The sequence below is a fragment of the Schistocerca serialis genome, chromosome 7 (assembly GCF_023864345.2).
Source record: "Schistocerca serialis cubense isolate TAMUIC-IGC-003099 chromosome 7, iqSchSeri2.2, whole genome shotgun sequence".
Classification (NCBI taxonomy): domain Eukaryota; kingdom Metazoa; phylum Arthropoda; class Insecta; order Orthoptera; family Acrididae; genus Schistocerca; species Schistocerca serialis.
This window is the reverse complement of record NC_064644.1, coordinates 38,862,196-38,873,944: the sequence shown is the minus strand read 5'-3', so window position 1 is coordinate 38,873,944 and position 11,749 is coordinate 38,862,196. Positions and strand designations below refer to the sequence as shown.

General features: G+C 43.5%; 1 protein-coding gene across 1 annotated transcript in view; it reads left to right on the top strand.

Moving 5' to 3' along the window:
* The first annotated feature begins 598 nt into the window (after window positions 1-598).
* LOC126412554 (synaptic vesicle glycoprotein 2B) overlaps window positions 599-11,749 on the top strand; it is a 556,944-nt gene continuing 545,793 nt past the window's right edge. The window contains exon 1 of the mRNA XM_050082206.1: window positions 599-637. The gene's annotated coding sequence lies outside the window, so the exon portion shown is untranslated. The remainder of the gene's footprint in view (window positions 638-11,749) is intronic.

The following is an 11,749-nucleotide window of genomic DNA, read 5'->3' as shown; positions in this document are numbered from 1 at the left end:
CAATCGTTCCTGAGCGTTCGGCAGCACGCTCAGCTTGGCACGCTCAACGTTGACGTTCGACAGCACGGTCCGTGTGCCGACGGCTCTAGTGTGGCGGACAAGACTACTAGTGTGACGTCACGAGGTCGTCGCGGGGCCCGTATCTCTCGTGGGGCCCCGGCGGAGGCCGACGCGCGCCACTATCATGGATGGCAGGCGAGCAGCGCGCTGTCTCGAGGCGGTCAGGGCAGCAGACGACGCCGGCTCGGGTTGACGGCCCTGTGGGAACGGCGGCGCGGTTGATGAGGAAGTGGGCCTGCCGCCTCTCCGCGGCGCGGCGCTGCCCTTGTGCCGCTCCTGCTGCTCCTCCTCTCCTCGGTGACGCGGCTGTCCGTCAGATGCCGACTGCCGCACGGAGGGTGCGTGGGCGGCGCTGCGCGCTGGATGGGATGATTGCCGAATGAGCGCCAATTGCGGCGAGAGAGCAGGGCTGGGGCTGGGGCCGGGGCCGGCAGCGCCCTGGAGCGCTGGAGCGCTGGAGCCAGTGTGAGGACATGCCCGGCGCCGCGAGCACGCGACCGCCGCCGCCACTGCCGCCACCGCCGCCGACGCCGCCCCCGCCGCCCCCGCCGCCCGCCACTCCGCCCCACAGCGCCCGGTGAGTCCGGGGCCGCCGACGCTGGCCGGCGTCTCCCCCACCTGTAGCGTGCATCGGCGAGAGCCGTTTTGTAATGAATACTCCTACGCCTGCATCTTCGAGCGTACTACGCCAGCCACCTTACGGTGTGTGGCGGAGGGTACGTTGTGTGCCAGAGTGACTCCCTTCCCCGTTCCAGTCGCTGGCAGGCCTCCGTATGGGCTCTAATCTCTCTAATTTTATCTTAACTGTCTTTTCGTGAGAGGACCGAAGAGGACCTCTCGTGGGAAGGTACGCTCCCGGAACTAACAGCCGTCGTCGTGCAGAACGCTTTCTTACAGTGTCTGCCACTGGAGCTTGCTACACGAAGCTGTAACGGAACGCGATGCTCTTCTTTGGATTCTAACCTCCCCGATTATTACTCGGTTAACGCTGTAATATGGCCGTGCTCGCGTACGCCTAATGAACTTGATTTCGGATGAGACTACCGTCTCCGAAGAAAATTTTTTTTACCTGAACAGTTTGAGAAAATCAGCCAACCGTTTTCAAAGCAAAGGTTTATTAGCCCCTGACTTAAGTTTCGATATTTCTAAAAATATCAAGTTTCCTTTAATTTACGTCTATGGACACAAACTTTTTCTTAACAGATTACCGGTTTCGATCTACAATGACCATCATCAGATCTGCAGCAAAAAATTGGAAAAAACGTAAATACACTCGCAGATTATCTACAGCTTAAACGTATCTGCTTCAGGAAGGGGCCTTGTTACACCACATTCTTCTGAATAAGATATTTTTAGAATTATGGACACCCAGGTCAAGGGCTAATAAACTTTTGTTTTGCAACCGGTTCTTCAGATTTACACCGTTGCTGCTTCGCAGCCATTTTCAAGATTTTAAAATTTGACCTGTTAGCGGACTGGGGTGTACAACAAGACTTTCCAATATATATATATATATATATATATATATATATATATATATATATATATATATATATATATATATATTCCACTCCTGCAGATTCGACTTTTTTGGATTAAAACAGTGCCATCACTCACATAAGATACGAAGCGAAACGAGGTAGTCCATCACGAATCTAACTGAAATAATACACAAATTAATTAATGCGGTCGCCAGCCCGATTTCGGACTGTCTGTCCACTATCTGATCAATAATGTTGACAGCAATGAATATGTCATCGTTTGTCTGCATGTCTCGCACATTTCCGACAGCACAATACGTTACGAAATAATGATGATTAAAGAAAGCAACTGTCTGAATAATCTAAAATTCGGCTATGTTAATTTGGAGAAAGGTATCTGAACTCGTTATTAGAAGGTAAATGACTGATTGGTAGTAGGTGTTCTGTTACGACAACAATTTACGTAATGTCTTAACGGTGCACTAGTTTCCTGGACAAGGCAAGCTAAGTATTTTGAATAGATTGTAATTAGTACGAAAATTTACTGGATCAAATAAGCAACTGTTGGCTTTCAACAGATTGATAACGCCGAAATAGGAATCAACAACAGCATTATTACAATGGAAACAGATACGAAATATTTTAATTTAATTTACTCTTTTCTTAAATTTGAGATTTTCACACTTACTTTAATTTTAGTTTGTATACTTTTTTTGCCATCAATCAGTTAACAAGAAGGACTTTGCCTCTAAATATTATTGAACAACACTGATAACTTCTCGAGGCTTCATTATTCTCTGCTTTCAGCTAAAATTTTAAAAAACAAACAACACTGGCAATATTTTTAACACTTCTATTTTAGCTGTGTGAACAACGACACTCGGGTGTTCATCAACTCGAAAGGAATGCTGTCCTAAGTAGGTGACAATGACTGAGCATAATGAAAAGATCAGGTACCTACAATTCCTACGTAGAGCACTTATTACGGCAATAAATTTCACTAATAATCTCACTGGACAATGCATCAGAATGTTTCTAACATCAAAGAAAATAAAACAACTTTACAGTTCGTCGCAGATGTTAAGCCGTCGTTTCCGTTGTCGTCTACAATGCTCCCATTGATCCATGTAACATACCGGCAAACTTAAACTTTGACTCGCTGTGACCAGTTACGCGGTAGGATCGCGATGTTGCTGAACCCTCTCGCACCTGCACACATCCGCCACTTTCGTAAGGTACCTCATTTCTTCTTGATGGACTACATATCCACAGGATTCTTCCAATGAATCTCAGTCTGTAATCTGCCTTATAGTGATTAGTTTTATATCCTTTTTCCACTTTAAACCGTCTGCATACTACTAGGCACTTTCTGGACGTGACTGCTTCGAATTACTGTTTTGCAATCTTAAAAAAAACCATAATAATTCTTTCTGTCTGTGTGTTCGCGATACGTTACGTTTTTTTATGTTGAAGGTTAGCTGCCAATCCCTTCAGCAAACGTCGACCTTTTGTGGGCCTTCCTGCGATCCGTTACAATTTTCTAGTGTTGCGTTTTCAGTGTACACAACAGCATGATCCGCGAAAAGCCTTCTTGGACTTCCAACGTTACCTACTATGTCTTTTCAGTACACTGCGAAAATGATTGCGCCTATAGCACTGCCTTGAGGTACGTCCGAAGCTGCTTTTACATTTGAAGATTTCTCTCCGTTCAGAATGACATTCTGTGTTCCCTTTACTAGAAACTCTTCGATCCAGTCACACAGCTGGTCTGATGTTCCGCGTTCTCGTATTTTGTTCACTAGGCGGCAGTTCGGTACTGTACCGAACGCCTTACGGAAGTCGAGGAACGCGGCAATCGGCCTGGACGCCGATGTTTACTGCTTTCTGTGTCTCGTGGGCGAACATGTCGAACTGGGTTTCAACACGATCGTTGCTTTTTGAACCGACGTTGATTCCTATAGACGAGAGTTTCGATCCCAAAAATTGTCATAAAACACGTGCCTGAAACATGGTATAGAATCCTACAATAGACATACGTCAGAGATGTAGGCCTATAGTTTTATGCCTCTGTTGACGACCTTTCTTGAAAACAGGATGAGATGTGCCTTTTTCCAATCGTTCGGAACGCTTCGGTCCTGGAGAGATCTACGCTACAGTTCAGCTGGAAGAGCAGCCGCTTCTTTGACATACTCTACGTAGACTCTCGTCAGGTCCAACGGCCTTTCCTCTGTTGACAGATTTCTGTTGCTTTTCCATCCTGCGGTGACTTATTTCGATATCTGTCATTCCGAAGTTCGTCTGACGATTTAAAGAATTTATTTCCAGGCAAGTAACTTCCCGCAAGGGAGCGTCTTCAGGTCACGGATGAACACCACGAATACAACAAGCTTGTGGAAAGTTCCCCGGCGTTAAATACGTAACTGATTCTCACTTGAATGTCTGCATCGTTACCGACGGTGGGATCTGCGCAGTCAGAAAGTATTTTCTTAAGTGGAAGGTTACAGCCTTCCTCACGGTGAACTTTATTAACGTTCATTACTCCTATGGTATACGTACAGGGTAATTCCGTGATGATGTTACAAACTTTCACCGATGGCGAAAAGGGTAAATGTATCAGTATGAGGTAAAAAGCCATGGTTCGGAAACGACCAAGTCGAAAGTTGTAAGCGAAAATCATTCTGATATCTTCGACGGTAGTGTACACGTACTGGCACTGTTGTTGCTAAGATTGTAGGATAGGCAACTTTCAGAGGTGGTAGTGTGGACCAAAAAAAGAAAGAAATTGTCTAGTAAATAAAGGCCCTAAAATGCATACTTTAAGAACTATAGGTATTCCTTCATTTTCGGTACTGTGAAACACTTCTCTTCTACTGCAAGCTCAATGGTTTCCAAATTTTTGGAGGAGGTAATGTGGACCTGATCTCCTGCACTTTCGGCCTCACAATACCAATTTCGCTGCAGATTAAATAATGATCAGTGTCTTCAAAGAATCCCCTGAATACACGTGTGTCCCTCACAGCCTTCCTGAATTCCTGATCTGTTATTATATAGTCAATGACAGATCTGGTTCCCCTGCCTTCCCAAGTATACCGGTGAATGTTCTTATGTTTAAAAAAGGAGTTTGTGATTACTAAGCCCATACTGCCACAGAAATCCAAGAGTTGTTTCCCGTTCCTGTTGGCCTCCATATCCTCTCCAAATTTACCCATCAGGTAAATCAGGTCCATATGTAGGAGGATAAGAGTGGAGAAACTTCAGGATAAGGAAATCAGGCACAAGTACATAACAATGATCTCAGAAAGGAACCAGTTAGTTGAATGTAGTCAATTACAGTCATTGGAAAAGGAATGGACAAGGTACAGGGACACAGTACCAGAAGTGGCTAAAGAATGTCTTGGAACAGTAGTGTGTAAAGGTAGGATGAAGCAAACAGCTTGGTGGAATGACACAGTCAAGGCAGCCTGTAAAAGGAAAAAGAAGGCGTATCAAAAATGGCTACATACTAGAACTCAGGTAGACAGAGAAAGTTATGTTGAAGAAAGAAACAAAGCCAAACAGATAATTGCAGCATCCAAGAAGAAATCTTGGGAAGACTTTGGAAACAGGTTGGAGACTTTGGGTCAAGCTACTGGAAAACCATTCTGGAGTGTAATTAGCAGTCTTCGAAAGGGAGGTAAGAAGGAAATGACAAGTATTTTGGACAAGTCAGGAAAACTGCTTGTGAATCCTGTGAATTCCTTGGGCAGATGGAGGGAATATTTTGAAGAGTTGCTCAATGTAGGTGAAAATACGATCAGTAATGTTTCAGATTTCGGGGTAGAATGGGATAGGAATGAGGATGGAAATAGGATCCCATTTGAGGAAGTGGTGAAAATGGTCAATATATTGCAGTGCAATAAAGCAGCTGGGGTGGATGAAATTAAGTCAGAACTCATCAAATACAGTGGAATGTCAGGTCTTAAATGGCTACACAGGGTAACTGAAATGGCCTGGGAGTCCGGACAGGTTCCATCAGACTGGACAAAAGCAGTAATCACACCAATCTTTAAACATGGAAACAGAAAAAATTGTAACAACTACAGAGGTATCTCTTTAATCAGTGTTGCGGGTAAAATCTTCTCAGGTATTGTTGAAAGGAAAGTGCGAGTATTAGTTGAGGACCAATTGGATGAAAATCAGTGTTGGTTTAGGCCTCTTAGAGGTTGTCAGGACCAGATCTTTAGCTTGCGGCAAATAATGGAGAAGTGCTATGAATGGAACAGGGAATTGTATCTATGCTTTATAGATCTAGAAAAGGCATATGACTGGGTTCCTAGGAGGAAGTTATTGTCTGTTCTACGAGATTATGGAATAGGAGGCAAACTTTTGCAAGCAATTAAAGGTCTTTACATGGATAGTCAAGCAGCAGTTAGAGTTGACGGTAAATTGAGTTCATGGTTCAGAGTAGTTTCAGGGGTAAGACAAGGCTGCAACCTGTCTCCACTGTTGTTCATATTATATATGGATCGTATGTTGAAAACAATAGACTGGCTGGGTGAGATTAAGATGTGTGAACACAAAATAAGCAGTCTTGCATATGCGGATGACTTAGTTGTGATGGCAGATTCGATTGAAAGTTTGCAAAGTAATATTTCAGAGCTAGATCAGAAATGTAAGAACTATGGTATGAAGATTAGCATCTCCAAAACGAAAGTAATGTCAGTGGGAAAGAGATATAAACGGATTGAGTGCCAAATAGGAGGAACAAAGTTAGAACAGGTGGACAGTTTCAAGTACTTAGGATGCATATTCTCACAGGATGGCAACATAGTGAAAGAACTGGAAGCGAGGTGTAGCAAAGCTAATGCAGTGAGCGCTCAGCTACGATCTACTCTCTTCTGCAAGAAGGAAGTCAGTACCAAGACTAAGTTATCTGTGCACCATTCAGTCTTTCGACCAACTTTGTTGTATGGGAGCGAAAGCTGGGTGGATTCAGGTTACCTTATCAACAAGGTTGAGGTTACAGATATGAAAGTAGCTAGGATGATTGCAGGTACTAGTAGATGGGAACAATGGCGGGAGGGTGTCCACAATGAGGAAATCAAAGAAAAACTGGGAATGAACTCTATAGATGTAGCAGTCAGGGCGAACAGGCTTAGATGGTGGGGTCATGTTACACGCATGGGAGAAGCAAGGTTACCCAAGAGACTCATGGGTTCAGCAGTAGAGGGTAGGAGGAGTCGCGGCAGACCAAGGAGAAGGTACCTGGATTCGGTTAAGAATGATTTTGAAGTAATAGGCTTAACATCAGAAGAGGCACCAATGTTAGCATGGAATAGGGGATCATGGAGGAATTTTATAAAGGGGAACTATGCTCCAGACTGAACGCTGAAAGGCATAATCAGTCTTAAATGATGATGATGATGATGATGATGATGGTAATGTGGACCGAGAAAATAAAAAATTCCAGCGAACCTGGGCTCCAAAATGCACACCTTCAGAGCTATTGGAACTTGCTCAGTAGAAGAGGTGTGTTTCACAGTAGTGAAGTGAACAAGTGTTTATCGCTCTCCCAATGTATGCGTTTTAGAGCTCGTGTTTACTACGCATTTATTTTTTGTTTTGATACATACTATCACCTCTGAAAAGTTGGCTACACTACAGTCTTAACAAAAATAGTGCCGTTACGTGTATTCCGCTATCAGAGGTATCAGAACGATTTCCGCTTGTAAATTTCAACTCGGTCGTTTCTAGACTAGGGCCCCTTACCTCAAATTGATACATTTACCCTTCTCCATCATCTCTGAAAGTTCGTAACGTCTTCACGGATCACCATAGATATCGATTTAGTCAAGTACGTCCGTGCGTGGCAAACCGGTAACCACCGCTGTCCCATCATACCACTTTACCCCATCGCTAAAATCGCAGTTACGCGAAGACTTTGTTTTGTTTTGTTTTTACAACTGCCACGAAACTTGAAACGACGGTAGAGCATACCAACTAAAGCCGAGTCCCTGTGGCAGTCAGTTGGTGCACCAGGGGTGGCCGAGCAGACCTCGCACCTCGCACCTCGCACGTTACCTTCCCTCTGGTGCACCGCGTGCGACGCGCGCACCTTCCGGATGTTGGTGCGCTCCATCGGTAGTACAAGTTTCGTAGCAGTTGTAAAAATAAAACAAAGTAAACTTTTTTGCGTAACTTCATGTGATTTTAGCAACGTGGTAAAGTGGTATGGCAGGATACTGGTGATTATCTGCCTGCCACGCATGGACGTAGTTCACTGAATCGATAGAGATATGATCTGTTCGACTTAAAAAAATTATTTTCCAGTTGAGCATCCGTCACACACACGTATAGCGTTAATTCTTGACTTGAAGGTGGTCCCTTGACCGCTTAAGGGGCGTAGGACGTCAGACGGGCCGACTTGGAGCAGGAGAGGCGCCACAGGACATTTTAATTTCCACTGTCTATACTTTTACAAATAAATTCATAAGACTTTGTCAGCATGGTCAGGAAGAATTCAGGATTCACACTCATAGCAGTGGAAGCTCAAAAGCATAACAAAATAATTTTTTAATGTGAAATTTCACCATATCTTTCACTTACTATTGGCTGCATTTCTTGCTATAGGTACATTTTTCTTCATAAGTAAGAGAGATTCTTCGATGAATTTTGCACGGCACAGAAACCACACTTACACGTGTATGGAACTCTACAATTTATTCAATTTATGAAAAAAATGAATGAGCGGTTACATTTTAAATTTCATGTTTAGAAAAACTCAAATTTTACACTTAGTTGTCTCAATTTTTACCACAGTTTTTAATAGATTTGGAAAATTCAAGAGTTTGGCATTAAAGAGTTTGTGCTTGATAAAAATACCAAGTTTGAAAGTAATAGGATATTTATTTTGGATGTTACATGTACCTAAGTACAGAATTTGTGTTTTGCAGAAAGTGGCCATTAAAGTTTCTTCTTGTATTTGGCATCCTTTTAGAACTGTCCAGCACCATAAGCAGGTTCTTTTTCATTTTCTGAATGTTTTCTTCCTTTCCACATTCCTATGATGCACTCTTCTTGATTTTATCACCTCCAAAAATTGCTTCTCTGCTGCAGTTCACTCCGGGCTTAATTCCTATTTTCCCTAAAACATATTTCCTGCTTTGCACACCATAATTGAAACATGAAACTAAATCATAGATACCAACAGCAAGTGCATTTCTTCCCACAAAAATGGTTTTTGGCAATATTCCCCATACACATTGGTTAAAACTTTCATTAGGGTTTTGAGTACTGCCATGAAGACATTTCTTGAATAAGTTTTCATTTGCAAAGTCTCTGAATATAGGTTTGATGGCTTCTATTGCAGCAGTTGGTAGAGAATTCCTGTGATGATATTCTTCACCACCAGCAATTGACCTTTGGTTGTAGTCTTGAACCACTGGTCTAACATTTGTTGTAGCACCCTTTCCTGTTCTGAGCGGTGTGGGGTTGATCTGGTATTCTGTTATTCTGCACAACGGATTAATCTGAGATGTATCCTTTACCCTGTGGCTCCTGCAAGATGCAATTTTCACCCCCACATTACTACAGAAGTCAGGCAGACGCTCCTAACGTTCTAAAGAGAAATGCCTGAAGAACTTTCAGCAATAAATATCTTCTGGAGTCGTCTGCTGTAAGGAAATGACACAAAAATTCACAAAATTTCTTACGTAACTAGTGGGATACTTGGGTACTGGAGTAGTGCTAGTTAGTGTAAGAAAAACATGAAACTAACGATAGTTATTATTTATTTTGCAAAAATTCTGAGAAATCACAATGACACTTTCAGTTATGAATTGAACAAGTTATATCCTGGTTCTTTTCGGAATGTGAAGTTACTTTTCAAGGATAGGATTCGCTAATGAAATTTCTACACAAAGTTTAAGATGGTTGTTAGCTTGGCAGAATGACTGAGAGGTGCGCTTACTCAACTTGAATAATTATACTTTAGAATGTTGCTAGGTGCGATCGAGGCTGTCGCATGTGAAATGCAGTGAAGTGTACTGTTGTGGAGGAAATATGGGGCTCGCAATAGCTGTAGCGCACAATACCATAAGCTGCGATGACTGCTGTCTGCGCCGCTCGCTGTTGACAAATAAGATAACCCTCGTTCTATCTGGATTGACCTTCGCCAATCAAACTCTCCCTATGCCTTGATGAGGTCAAGGATTCCTATTCGCCCCTAGTCTAACAATTGGCGTTGTACACCGGTCAGATAACCAGTCCACCATGATGCCACTCAAAATTCGCTCGCAGGCGTTTAACTATAACTCTGTCCATCACACCGCACAATAAGTGTGGTGGCCAACACAGTGAACGACGCTTAATCGCAAGGACTCAATATAGAGAGTCGCACTTCGATTCACTCTCGACAGAGGTGCTCTCCCAGTGAGGTACTGAGGAGAGACTTGTTCCTCGCTCCAAGAGCGACAACGGAACGGCGCCTCTCCACGCCAGACATGAAGGGGTGTATCTTTTGGTCTCTTCCATTACTCCTTCAGCTCAAGGCGGCAGAAATATCGTTTGCCAATCAGCATTGCTCTTCTAAAACGGGAGAATGACGTTTCGTTTAAGGCGACCAATCCGGAAATCTGTAGTATCGGCGTTTGGCGTTTGCTGTCTCCCTGTGAAAATCTCTGAAACTGCGTGCTGTGTGTAAAGAATGCGTAGGGTGGACGCTCCCACACAATGTAGCAGAATTTGCTTTTTTAAGCCGAACACGGTGTCGTTACCCCCCTTTCACTCGGGCCCACACTGTCCGCTACATGGGCGGTCACCGGCCGACATGGGCCGGGTCGTCCTCTGAAGGGCCTAGCGTCCCACTGTGCGGCCTCTCTCCCGAACTAAAAGCCTCTGTGACCGTCGTGTCTGGACTGTATGTGTGCACGCCAGCCTCGAGTATTTGAACCACGGTGCGCTCACTTGTCAATTGCATATCGTTTACATGAATTTATACAACATTGACTTTATCTTATCGAGTTTGGGTTCGAATGAAGCGTCTTGATGTGCGGAACATGATTTTGAGATCGGAATATGTCAGCAATGAAGGTCAGGAGACCGTGACGTCTTACACTGTGTATCTATTGCCCTGGAGACGTTGTTTACGGTTGAAGCAACCAATTCTAGGCATCTTGTGCGATAATATGCCACAAAAGAACACAGCCAAATGAAAATCGTTCCGAAATTCACAACACCACACTGCAAGCCTTTCACAACAGAGAACAAAAAAAAAACCGGCAACCAAAACAATGCACGTCGATAGCAGCAAAGAAAGTATGGATATCAATAGTCCTTTGTTTCACGTATTACAATCTCTGGAGCAAATATAAACATTCGAATTCTACAGAGCGAAATACACTTACGTATTACAGAAGAATGTAGTGCGGCGCTGCATCTTGGTACACTTAAGACCAAATAACGTGCCTTATAATCTCTCAGATATACAGGGTGATTCAAAAAGAATACCACAACTTTAAAAATGTGTATTTAATGAAAGAAACATAATATAACCTTCTGTTATACATCATTACAAAGAGTATTTAAAAAGGTTTTTTTTCACTCAAAAACAAGTTCAGAGATGTTCAATATGGCCCCCTCCAGACACACGAGCAATATCAACCCGATACTCCAACTCGTTCCACACTCTCTGTAGCATATCAGGCGTAACAGTTTGGATAGCTGCTGTTATTTCTCGTTTCAAATCATCAATGGTGGCTGGGAGAGGTGGCCGAAACACCATATCCTTAACATACCCCCATAAGAAAAAATAAGATCAGGGCTTCTTGGAGGCCAGTGATGAAGTGCTCTGTCACGGGCTGCCTGGCGGCCGATCCATCGCCTCGGGTAGTTGACGTTCAGATAGTTACGGACAGATAAGTGCCAATGTGGTGGCGCTCCATCCTGCTGAAATATGAATTGTTGTGCTTCTTGTTCGAGCTGAGGGAACAGCCAATTCTCTAACATCTGGGCTGCGAACAAATGCTTGCTGGATGCGTGCTACATTTTCATCACTCGTTCTCGGCCGTCCAGAACTTTTCCCTTTGCACAAACACCCATTCTCTGTAAACTGTTTATACCAACGTTTCATACACCACCTATCAGGAGGTTTAACACCATACTTCGTTCGAAATGCACGCCGAACAACTGTCGTCGATTCACTTCTGCCGTATTCAATAACACAAAAAGCT